Here is an 11,776-nt window from a genome sequence, read left to right as displayed (position 1 = left end):
TTTGAAGGCTTTAATTGGATTTGAGAGGTAGGGAGGAATCTATTTTGGTGAAGAAGATTAGGGTGAGTGTTTTGGGAAGGAAGAAGAGGGAACAGGTGTGTGCGCGACCAAACTGAGATACTTGGACGCAGCTCAACCCTGTCCTCAGGGCACTGTTGGGCCCCTGCCAGTAGTGGGGAATCCCAGAAGCTTCTCAGGCTTGGCTGCGGAAGGAAACAGACGTCTCCTATGGAGAGAAAGGGAAGTCACAGAGTTGCTGTCTGATGCTACTTGAGACCGGGGCCAAAGCGGCCAGCAGACAGATTTCTGTGGGGGCAAGGGAGCTGGCAGGATGAGAAGGGCTTGAGGGTCAGCTCAGGACTTTCTGGCCACACGGGCAGGTGGGCTGGAGGCTTTTTTTCTCCCTCCCAAGTTAACAGGGCTAGTTCAGTGGCTTCTTTCCCGCTGCTCAGGGTGCCTGTCTCCTGTCCACCATCATTTGGGGTCCTCTCTACGGAAGGGGGGAGAGCACTCTACAGGAAAGACCAAAGCAAACAATGAGAGTTTTAACACTGGTCTGAGCTTCCAAAAGATCATCGTGGGACTGTGGGAGGGAGAGCCAGACCAGGCTGTGCGGCTTCCCTGCTGGGCCTCGCATCTCCCGTCTGCCCCTCCAGATGCGTACTTCACTCTGTTCTGGGTCTGACATGTGTTGGTGCACTGGCAGGCTCCTTTACCTTCTGGCCTGTGGCGGGGCTCAGCCAGTGGTGAGTCTGTGGATGGGAGACGAGCAGAGAGAGAGGTCGGGGTATTTGTTCCCCTGGCTCCGTCCACAGGCTGGTCGTATGAGTGAGAGACCCTGCTCTTCTTAGGGAGGTCCCTTTCTCGAAAGCCCCCTCTCTCCTGGTTCAGGTGACTATCCCTCCTCTGTCCCTTCAGGCCTAGGGGTGGTGATAGCTCCTTGTTGTACTAGCCCCTGGTCACCATGCTCTCTGTTGTGGCTCTCTTCTACCATCCATACTGTAATATATAAACCCTCTTTAGATTAACTTGACCATGCCATCTGTTTTCAGTTGGGACCCTGATGGATACATTTGCCAAATAAGGATTCTTTTGGTTGACTTTGGAGAGAGAGAGGGAGAGAAAGGAACTTGAGGTACCGACTTCAGACGTATGTGTGCAAATGTTTAGGCGAGAGCTCAGAGCGTGCCGGCTTCAGCCTCATTCCACCCCTCAGCCCTATTTCCTTTGAATTTGCTTTGCATGCAGACTTGTTCTCCACCTAGCAACCCGTGGCAGTTCCAAGCTTATCTCCTCCCCGTGTCAAGTCCAAAGGCAGGCTTATCTCTTTCCCGAAGGATTCAACAAAGTCCCAGCATTTTCATGGACTCAGCATGGGTTACAAGTCCACTCTCAAAGCAATCCCTGTGACCACAGGGATGGAATAAGGAACTGGCCAGACGGGGGTCACGTACTCGCCCCTGGAGCTTGAAATAGAGGTGTCAACCCCACCCAGATCACATGGCTTGAGTGTGGGGGAGGGCTGTTTCCAAAAGAAAGTGAAGGTACTCGAACCAAAAAGGTAGGCGTGGAGGCCAAGTAGGGCGAAACTACCCGAGTCTCTTCGACTTGATTGTGTGAGTTTGGATAAGTGACCCAACCTCTGGGACTTTGGTGTCCCCTCCTCCAAGAGCACTGAGAATAGCTGATGATTCCTGAGCAGTTACTGTAGACGAGGCCCCGCACTAAGGGTTTTCGATGAATCTTCGTTTGGCAGGTACCATTCCCTTTCCCACTTAACAGACGAGCAAACCAAGACTCAGAAAAGTGAAGTACCTTTCCCAGGCTCACAAAGCCTAGATGGAGCTGGACTTTGAACCCGGATTTGTCTGACACAAGAGCGTGCACCATTATAACAAGCCGCCTCTCAATTTGGAGCACAGCTTGCCGGGTGGTTGTGAGGATTCAGAGACGTAATAAAAATAATGTAACCAACATTGATTGCGCCCTTATTATGTACCCGGCCCTGAGCCAAATGCTCTACATGGACTCCTGTTTAATTCTCGCCGCAGCTCTCTCAGTCCTAGAGGCACCTAGCACAGCCCCAGGCCCGGTGGGAACCCTCTCCTTACGGTCCCTACCTTTTCTTTTTTGTTGGTTCAGGTAGTTCCTCTGTGTTTGCCATTCTTCGTTCTTTAATGTTGTGCCGGGTCTCTGAGCTGTTTCCTCTGCTGCCCGGAAGCTGAGAAGAACCAGGCTCAGGGCCCTCAAGACACCGGAGAAGTCCTGATAGGGGGCCAGGGCCCAATCAGAAGAGAGCAGGAGGGAGAACAGACGTGGGGATGCGATGTGCTGAGAGTCATTGCATCAGTGATTTTCCCCTGGGCAGCTTTGGACACTCCCCTGGGGGACTGGGGTTTACCCCATCAGGGAAGTGAGAAGGAGAGGCCTGGTGAGTTTAGCGGTTCCGGCTAGCTGGTTCTCAGATAGACATTCTGGGTTTGCTCCCCAATCCCCTGGACTGCTTCTTTCCTGAGGCTAGTCTTCCATTATCTTTGGCTCTTCCTTTATTCTCTTTGTCCAGCCAGGTGCCAGGACCTGACGAGCCCCCCACAGGACTGGTCTTACCTGAGAGGTTGTTTGCTGAGAGTGCTGGCTGAGTTTTCTCCGTCGGGATTTTGGGTAGGGGCTGTATCTTTCATTTTTTCTGTTTCCAGCAACTTTTGCATGCTTAATTGAACTTAATAATAGTGACCTTTGATTCAGAGCATCCTGTGAACCCGTTACTTTACTGACCATCAAATTCAATCCTCACAACAACCTCGTGTTACAGCTGCCATTTTTATTCCTGTTTTACCAAAGAGTCAGGTGTGGCTCTGGGAAGTTAGGTGACTTGTCTAAGGTCACGAGGCTAGCAAACAGCTGAATGGTAAGCTAGTAAGTAGCGTGGACCTCTCTCCCGAACTCCAGACTCACGTGCCCAATTGCCTACTGGACACATGCACTTGAATGTCCAATGGGCATCTGAGAATTAAGATGCCCAAGACTGACTTCCTGATGTCCACGCCCTTCCCCATCTGCTCAGCTAATTACAACTGCATCTTTCAGCTGTTCAGGACAAAAACCTCTGATCTATCTTGGACTTCTTTCGCATACACCCTGGCTCTAATCCATCAACTCATTCGGCCAGCTCTTCCTTCAAAAGACGTACAGAATTGACCACTTCTCACCATCCCTACTGCTCCCTTTCTGGCCCAATCCATCATCATCAGTCACTGGTTTCCCTGCTTCTGCCTTTGCCCTCTTGAATCTATTCTCAGACGTCAGCCCTCTACCTGAAACCCTTCAATAAGTAAATTGATGAGTAAAAGCCAAAGTCCTTACTCAGCTACGAGGTGGTATCTGAGCTGGTTTCCTGAGACTTCTCTTCCTTCATTTTCCAGCCTCCCCTCCCTACCATCACTCAGCGACACTCGCTTTTCCTCAGACCATGCACTCCTACTTCACAGCCTTTGCATGTGCTGGTCACCCTGCCTGGGAACCTCTTGCCCCAAATACCACACGACTTGTTTCCAGATCTCTTTCAGGTCTTTACTCCAATGCCACCTTGTTGCCGGGGCTTTTCCTGGATGCTCTATCCAAAATTTCACAGCCTACACTGATATTTCCTGTTCTCCTTCCCTATGTTATTTTTTTTCCCCTTAGGATTTACCATCATCTAAGATAACGGGTATCCTGGTTTGTTGTCAGTCTTCCCACTAAAATATATGCTCCATTATAGCAGGGTTTTGGTCACTTTTTTCCACTGCTGACTCTCCAGTTCCTTTAGCAGTGCCTGGCACACACTAGGTGCTTAAATATTTGTTGAATACGTGTATGAATGAATGAATTTAGAGGGAGAATGAGGTCTGTTGACTCATCCCATTCTTCCATGCTACCTCTCCAAACTCAATCTCTCTGTGATATACAATGAACTATTAGATGGAGCTCATGCCAGGCTGGGGTTCTTGGGGAGTCCATAAATAGTGCCCTCCTGGCTTCAAAAAGTTCTGAACCATCTGCGAAATAAGATGAGGGAATAAGGCATATGGAACCAAAATAGCAGCCTTAATATTGATAGAGCTGATATTGGAGTGTTGTCTGTAGATAGGTGCTTCCTAATATTGACCCCAGAATTGGACCAGCTTAACCGCCCATTCACAGGCAACGCCTGATGTTGCAGAATTTGGGGTATAGATAAATAGGGAGAATGCCTCCTCCAGGAAAAGAGGAACGTGCAGAGCTGCATATGTCACCCAGATCAATTACATAACTTCTGTCCTTTAGGGGAGGAGTGAGTTGCAGGCAGAGAGAAGCCGAGAGCATGACAGTAATGGATGCCTTTCTCATGGAAGGGGAAGCATCAGGAGGAGGCTATGAGTATTTCCCGTGTAACAATCCTCAACTTAAAAAATAACAATAATAGCTTTATTGATATATAATTCACATACTATAAAATTCACTCTTCTAAAGTATACAAGTCAGTGGTTTCTAGTATGTTCGCAGAGTTGTTCAACCATCACCACACTCTAATTGCAGAGTATTTTCATTGCTCCCAAAAGAAACCCTATACTTACCAGCAGTCAATCCCAAATCCCTACCAACCCTTGGCAGCCACTAATCTACTTTCTATTTCTACGGGTTTGACTATTTGGCCATTTCGTATAAATGGAATCATAAACTACGTGACTTTTGTGATTGACTTCTTCCATTTAGGTGTCTTCAAGGGTCATTCATTTTGTAGCATGTATCTGTACTCCATTCCTTTTTATGGCCAAATAATACTTTATTGTGTAGACATACCGCATTTTGTTCATTAATTAGCTGATGGACATTTGGGTCATTTCCACTTTTTTGACTGTTGTGAATGCTGCTGCTATTAACATTCATATACACATTTTTGTGTGGATGTGATTTCATTCCTCTTGGGTATATACCTAGGGGTGGAATTGCTGGGTCATACAGAAACTCTGTGCGTAACATTTTGAGGAGCTGCCGAACTATTTTCCAAAGTGGCTGCACCATTTTACATTCCCACCACAGTGTACAAGATGTATGAAGGCTCTAATTTTTCCACATCTTCACCAACACTTGTTATTGTCTGTCTTCTTCTTTTTTTTTTTTTAGCCATCTTAGTGGGTATGAAATGGTATCTCACTATAGTTTTGATTTCAGGCATCTTTTCATGTACTTATTGGACATTTGTGTATCTCCTTTGGAGAAACATCTTTTCAAATTCTTAGTCCATTTTTAAATTGAACTATTTGTCTTTTTATTGTTGAGTTTTAAGACTTCTTTATGTATTCTAAATACAAATCCCTTATTTCGGGTATGACTTACAAATGTTTTCTCCCATTCTGTGGGTTATCTTTTCACCGTCAAGAGATGGTGCCCTTTGGGGTGCCTGGGTAGCTCCGTCGGTTGAGCATCTGCCTTCAGCCCGGGTCACGATCTCAGCGCCCCAGGATCAAGCCCCACGTCGGGCTTTCTGCTCAGCGGGGAGTCTGCTTCTCTCTCTCTCTCAAATAAATAAATAAATAAATAAATAAATAAATAAATAAATAAATAAAAGCTAATGTTTAGAAAGTCCATTTTATCTGTTTTTTTCTTTTGTTGCTTTTCTTTTGGTGTCATATTTAAGAAATGATTGCCTGACCCAATGTCATGAGGATTTCCTCCTGTTTTCTTTTAAGAGTTTTTGGTTTTAGGTCTTACATCTAGGTCTATGATGCATTTTGAATTAAATTGTTCATATGGTGTGAGTAGGGGTCCAGCTTCATTCTCTTATCTGTGGATATCCTGTTGTTGTCTTCACACTTTCGTCTAAAATTAATTGACCATAAATAGAAGGGTTTATCTCCAGACTCTCATTTCTATTCCATTACTTTGTATGCTTATTTTTATACCAGTACCACACATTATTTTAGCTATGTAAAGGGCTATATGATAAGTTTTGAAAAAAATTTTTGGCTAGGGGCGCCTGGATGGTGCAGTCAGTTAAATGTCTGACTCTTGGTTTTGGCTCAGATCATGGTCTCAGGGTCGTGGGATTGGGCCCTGCATGGGGATCCATGCTCAGCATGGAATCTGCTTCAGTTTCGCTTTCCCCTCTCCCCGTGCCTCCTCCCCCAGTGTGTGCGCTCTTTCTCTCTCTCTCAAATAAATAAATCTTTTAAAAATATTTTTGCTGTTGGCTATTCTGTGTCCCTTGCATTTCCATATAAATTTTAGGGTCAGCTTGTCAATTTCTTTTTTTTTTTTTTAAAGATTTTATGTATTTATTCGACAGAGATAGAGACAGCCAGTGAGAGAGGGAACACAAGCAGGGGGAGTGGGAGAGGAAGAAGCAGGCTCCCAGCGGAGGAGCCTGATGTGGGGCTCGATCCCAGAACTCCAGGATCACGCCCTGAGCCGAAGGCAGACGCTTAACCGCTGTGCCACCCAGGTGCCCCAGCTTGTCAATTTCTACCAAAAAAATCCAACTGAGATTTTGATCGGCATTGCATTGAATATGTAGATCGGTTTGGGAGCCATTATCATCTTACTCCCCACAATGCCATCTGTTAATTCCAGTCCATGAACATGAGATTCCCCCCCCATTTATTTAAGTTTTTTTTTTTTTAATGGGTTTGGGGGTGGGGGAGAGGGAGAGCGAGAGAGAATCTTAAGCAGGCTCCACACCCAGCGCAGAGCCCAATGTGGGGCTTGAACTCATGACCCTGAGATCAAGACCTGAGCTGAGATCAATAGTCGGATGCTTAAATGACTGAGCCATCCAGGAGCCCCTAGTTTTTTTTTTTTTTAATTTCTTTCAACAATGTTTTGTAGTTTTCGGTATACAAGTCTTGTACTTCTTTTGTTAAATTTATTCCTAAATATATTCTTCTTCTTCTTGTTACTGTAAATGAAATTGTTTTCTCAATTTCATTTTTAGATTGTTCATTGCTAGGTATTATGGACTGAATACTCATGTCCCTACAAAATTCAGTTGAAATCCTAAGATCCAGTGTGATTTATTAGGAAGGGGGGCCCTTTGGGTGGACGATTAGGCTCCACCCTCATGAATAGGATTAGAACCCCTATAAAAGGAACTTTAGAGAAAATCACCATCAGTAACATGGAAGAGGGTTTTCACCAGAACCCAACTATGGTGACCCAACTCTGATTTCAGACTTCCAGCCTCCAGAACTGTGAGAAATAAATTTTTGTTTTTTGCGTCAATCTATGGTATTCTATCATAGCCGTGTGACTGGACTAAGACACCAGTGTATACAAATTCAGCTGATGTTTGTGTATTGATCTTATATCCTGAAAATTTGATGAACTTATTTATTAGTTCTAATAGTGTGTGTGTGTGTGTGTGTGTGTGTGTTCCTTAGGGTGTTCCATACATAAGTTCACGTTATCTGAAAACAGAAGTAGTTTTATTTCTTACCTTCTAGTCTAGGTGCCTGATCTCCAACTCTTTTTTTTTTTTTTTAAGATTTTATTTATTTATTTGACAGAGAGAGACAGCCAGCGAGAGAGGGAACACAAGCAGGGGGAGTGGGAGAGGAAGAACCAGGCTCCCAGCGGAGGAGCCTGATGTGGGGCTCGATCCCAGAATGCCAGGATCACACCCGGAGCCGAAGGCAGATGCTTAACCGCTGTGCCACCCAGGCACCCCCTCATCTCCAACTCTTATCCTGTCTTCCTTCTCACACATAACCTTTAGGCTAATCTCTCTAGCGATTTGCTTTTAATTTGGAGTAAGGATTTGGAGACCTATGTTTCAAGCTAAGTTTGGCTGCTGATCCATTCCTGTTTCTTTAGGTACAAAATTCTTAGAAGAAATGACAACTTAAAATGAAATTGTATATAAAAATTATAAATTTTCCCCCCGCGTCTACTACATACCAGGTCCCACATTCAACAGGGCCATCACAATGTTCATCTCCAGAGGGCAGCCATCACATAGACGGTAATGTGAATAATGCCCCCTGGAGGTGTGCAACAAGATTGTCCTGGTGCTAAATGCTTATCTTTAATTTTCACAATAATGCCATGAGATTGATGTTACTAACCCCATTGTAGATAGGGAAAAATTGGGGTTCAGAATAGCTAAGTGGTTTACTCAACACTACAATTGGTAAATCTCAGAGACTAGCTTTGAACTAAGTCTTTCTGATGCCATAATATCAAACTGTCTTTTGAAAAATATTATTTTAAAATTGAAAAATTATCTTGAAAAAGTAACAGACGTATACAGTAAAGAATTTAACATTACAAAAAGAGCGGAAGTAGTTCTCCTTCCTGTGGCCATGATCCTCAGTCCCTCCATCCCCAGAGGCGGCCATTAGTATTAGTTTCTGCCGTTTCCTTCTGATTATATATCTAAAAACTTATTTCCACAGTTATACAGATCCTTATTTCAGACACATACACTCACACTTGACTCTTATACATCTTGCTTTTTCTTTTCAAGATTTTATTTATTTATTTATTTGAGAGAGAGAGAGAGGGAGTACTTGAGCGGAGGAGAGGTAAGAATCTCCAGCAGACTCCACACCAAACACAGAGCCTGAGGCGGGGCCTGATCCCATGACCCCGAGATCTTGACCTGAGCTGAAATCAAGAGTTGGACGCTCAACCGACTGAGCCACCCAGGGGCCCCACATCTTGCTTTTTTTTTTTTTTTTAGCGTAATGAATCTTGGAAATCATTTTATAGCAGCATGTACAGATCTACCTCATTTTTTAAAAAGTTTGTTTGTTTGTTTTACAGTAATCTCTATACCAACGTGGGGTTCGAACTCATGACCCCGAGATCAAGAGTCATAGGCTCTTCTGACTGAGCCAGCGAGGTACCCCCCGATCCACCTCATTTTTAAAACAGCTGCATACTATTCCATTTTGTCCAAATATTCCCACACAGAGGGATATTTAGATTGTTCCAGGCTTTTGTTGTTACTAACAATTCTGCAGCAGACATTCCTGTACGAATTTATCTGTACATGCCATACTGCTTTGGGAAATGCATTAAAAAGCGAAAGGAACCATACAAGGATAAGGGCTTTTATGATTGGGATGATTGCAGTTGTCTTCCTGCAACCCCGTCTTCTACTTTCTCGAACCCCCAGCTCATCAGTGCTTTCTAGTGGACAGGAAAGCTCTCCATCCCATGCCCTAGCAGTTGGAATAGAGAATATCCCAGGATCCTCTGGCTTGGAGAGGGCAGCACTGTCCAGATGGGTTTGCAGTCATTTGGGTAAGCCTGGTTAAGCCCAGGTCATGGTCTGTTTTGGAATGAGGTGCTGAGCTGCTGATACTGGTGTGCAGCACACTGATGACTGCAGGGGTAGCCAGAAGTCACACCTCTGGGGACGACCTTGGAGGGTGCACTGGGTGCACGGCATAGCTACATACAGCTCTGATCCATTCTGACCAGGAGAGGGCAGTAGTGAGCTATCTAGTGCTTCTGCCAGACTTCTGGAAGGCTCCTTTCCCAGTACAAGTTGCTTCTGTCGGGACAGCTCCACGGAGGACTGAGCAGCCAGGTAAACCTCTCCATTCTTGATGAAGATATGTTAGAGGAAATCTGGTAGAACGTGCGTCGAGGACAATACAGGAGAAAATAAAATCAAGGTAACCTCCCCTGCCCCATGAAAATAGCTTTATTTTTTCTCATAAATAAAATACACACACATTGTAAAAACTTCAAACGATATATAAGAATACAAAGAAGAAAAAAAAAAACTGCCTGAAATCCTATGGCGTGAGATAACCACTATTCACAATTTTTGCAATATTTTTATAACTTGTCTTTTTCACTTGGAACATGTTGTGGACATTTATCCTTGTCAATACTTTTAATGTTAGAGGCCTCAGGACTTGTGCTTACATAAATGCTTCTTAAATTTTTCCACCCAAGTTACCCCAAAGGCAGAGAAGATGAATGAATGCATTGCTGGGTGGTTGGTGTGTGAGACCGTGCGGAGGATGCTGGGATATTGTAAGAGAGCAGGAGAAACTTCTTTGACATATTGGGCTTTTACCTGAAAATTCAGACAAATTTTGCATTAGATTCCATAACATTTTTCATTCCACTCCATGGTTACTTTTTATTTAAAAATATTGTTTTTTCTCTTCCAAATCTTCATAATATTCTATTGTATTTATGTATGTACCATCATCTATTAAGCAAAACAGTGGACGTTTAAGTCATTTCCAGTTTTTCTCTAACATAAACACCACTGCAGTGAGCATCCTTATGCATATATATTTTCTCTTTTGACTATATGATTAGAATAGAGTTCCAGAAAGGGCACGTTGAAAAACAAAGATAATCCTTTCTTCCTCAATGCTTTTGAAAAATTGGAACAAATGAAATGAAAAAGGTGCTGATGGGGAAAAAGATTGCACCTCTAAGCTTCCTTTGTTAGTCCTGTGTGGGACCCACCAGTGGACTGGCTCTAGGCTCCTACCCGGTCTCTCCCTTGCATTCAGCTCACATCAATTACATGGCTTCTTGGTGCCCCCAAATGTGCTAAGCGGTTCTTTCCACCTTATCTCTCATTCAGTCTTCACAACAACCCAGTAGGGTAGGCATTATTATTCCCATTTTACAGAGGAGGAAGCCAGTTCAGTGAATCCAGGTGTTTTGGCCACAGTTACAGGTAGTAATTGGATGTGAGGGTGTCTTGATTTCAGGGAGCCAGGGTCTTTGTCAGTCTAGTGAACAGGACCCTTAGCAGCAGACTTGTTCCTTGGATGGTTGTCTGAAAACCATTTAGTTACAAGTAAAAACAAAGCAAAACAGGGACACCTGGGTGGCTTAGTCGGTTAAGCGTCTGCCTTTGGCTCAGGTCATGATCCCAGGATCCTGGGATCAAGCCCTGTGTCAGGCTCCCAGCTTAGCAGGGAGTCTGCTTCTTCCTCTCCCTCTGCCCCTCCGCTCTGCTCATGTTCTCTCTCTCTCTCTCTCTCAAATAAATAAAATCTTTAAAAGAAAAAAAAAGGCAAAACAAAACACCACTAGAGCTATTTTAAGTTAAAAAGGTGGGGAGGTAGGTGATGGCAGGGGAGAGAATTGTGAACGCTGAGAAATCCCGTGGAACCCAAGAGGAGAAGTAATTAGTCTCAGGAGGGATGAGGAAGCAGCCCGCTCTCGAGTGCTCTCTCTCTCTCTCTCTCTCTCTCTCGTTCCCTGTTCTGTCTCTCTGGGAAAACATGGCCTCCAGCCTCGGTTTCCATGTGTGTGGCAGCCTCACTCTCCTTTGGCAGATCAGCTTTTCTGCTGCTCTGTGAATGTGACCTTCTCCCAGCTCCCAATTTTACATCCCTCAGTTTAAGCGTGCAGCTCTCTCAGTCCTAAACCAAAACCCCAGGACAAAGAACGTGATCTGCCTACACTGCCATACGCGTCCACTTCTGGGTCCAAGCAGTTGTGGCCTGGGGTCAGAGTTCATGGTCCAAACATGGTGGTTGGTCTGGTGTGTGGGTAGGGGGCAGTTCTTAGAGAAAGGGGTCGTTGTGGGCTTGGCAAATTCCTGTAAAGGTGAATGTCTATGTCCACTATGACTGCAGTAAGAACAGAGGAATTTACTGTCTCTAACAGAATAGTCAAGGGCTTGGCTTTAGGCTCAGCTAGATTCACTTGCTCAAAAAATACTGTTAGGAACCTATCTCTTTTCCTTTCTCAGACCTTTTCCTGTGTTATTGCTAGGTGGGCTTTCTCCTCACGGTGGTAACATGCCCACTAGCCCCTCTTGCCTTATAAT

Source organism: Ursus arctos, unplaced genomic scaffold (genome assembly GCF_023065955.2).
Source record: "Ursus arctos isolate Adak ecotype North America unplaced genomic scaffold, UrsArc2.0 scaffold_32, whole genome shotgun sequence".
Classification (NCBI taxonomy): domain Eukaryota; kingdom Metazoa; phylum Chordata; class Mammalia; order Carnivora; family Ursidae; genus Ursus; species Ursus arctos.
Note: the sequence above shows the minus strand (reverse complement) of the source record.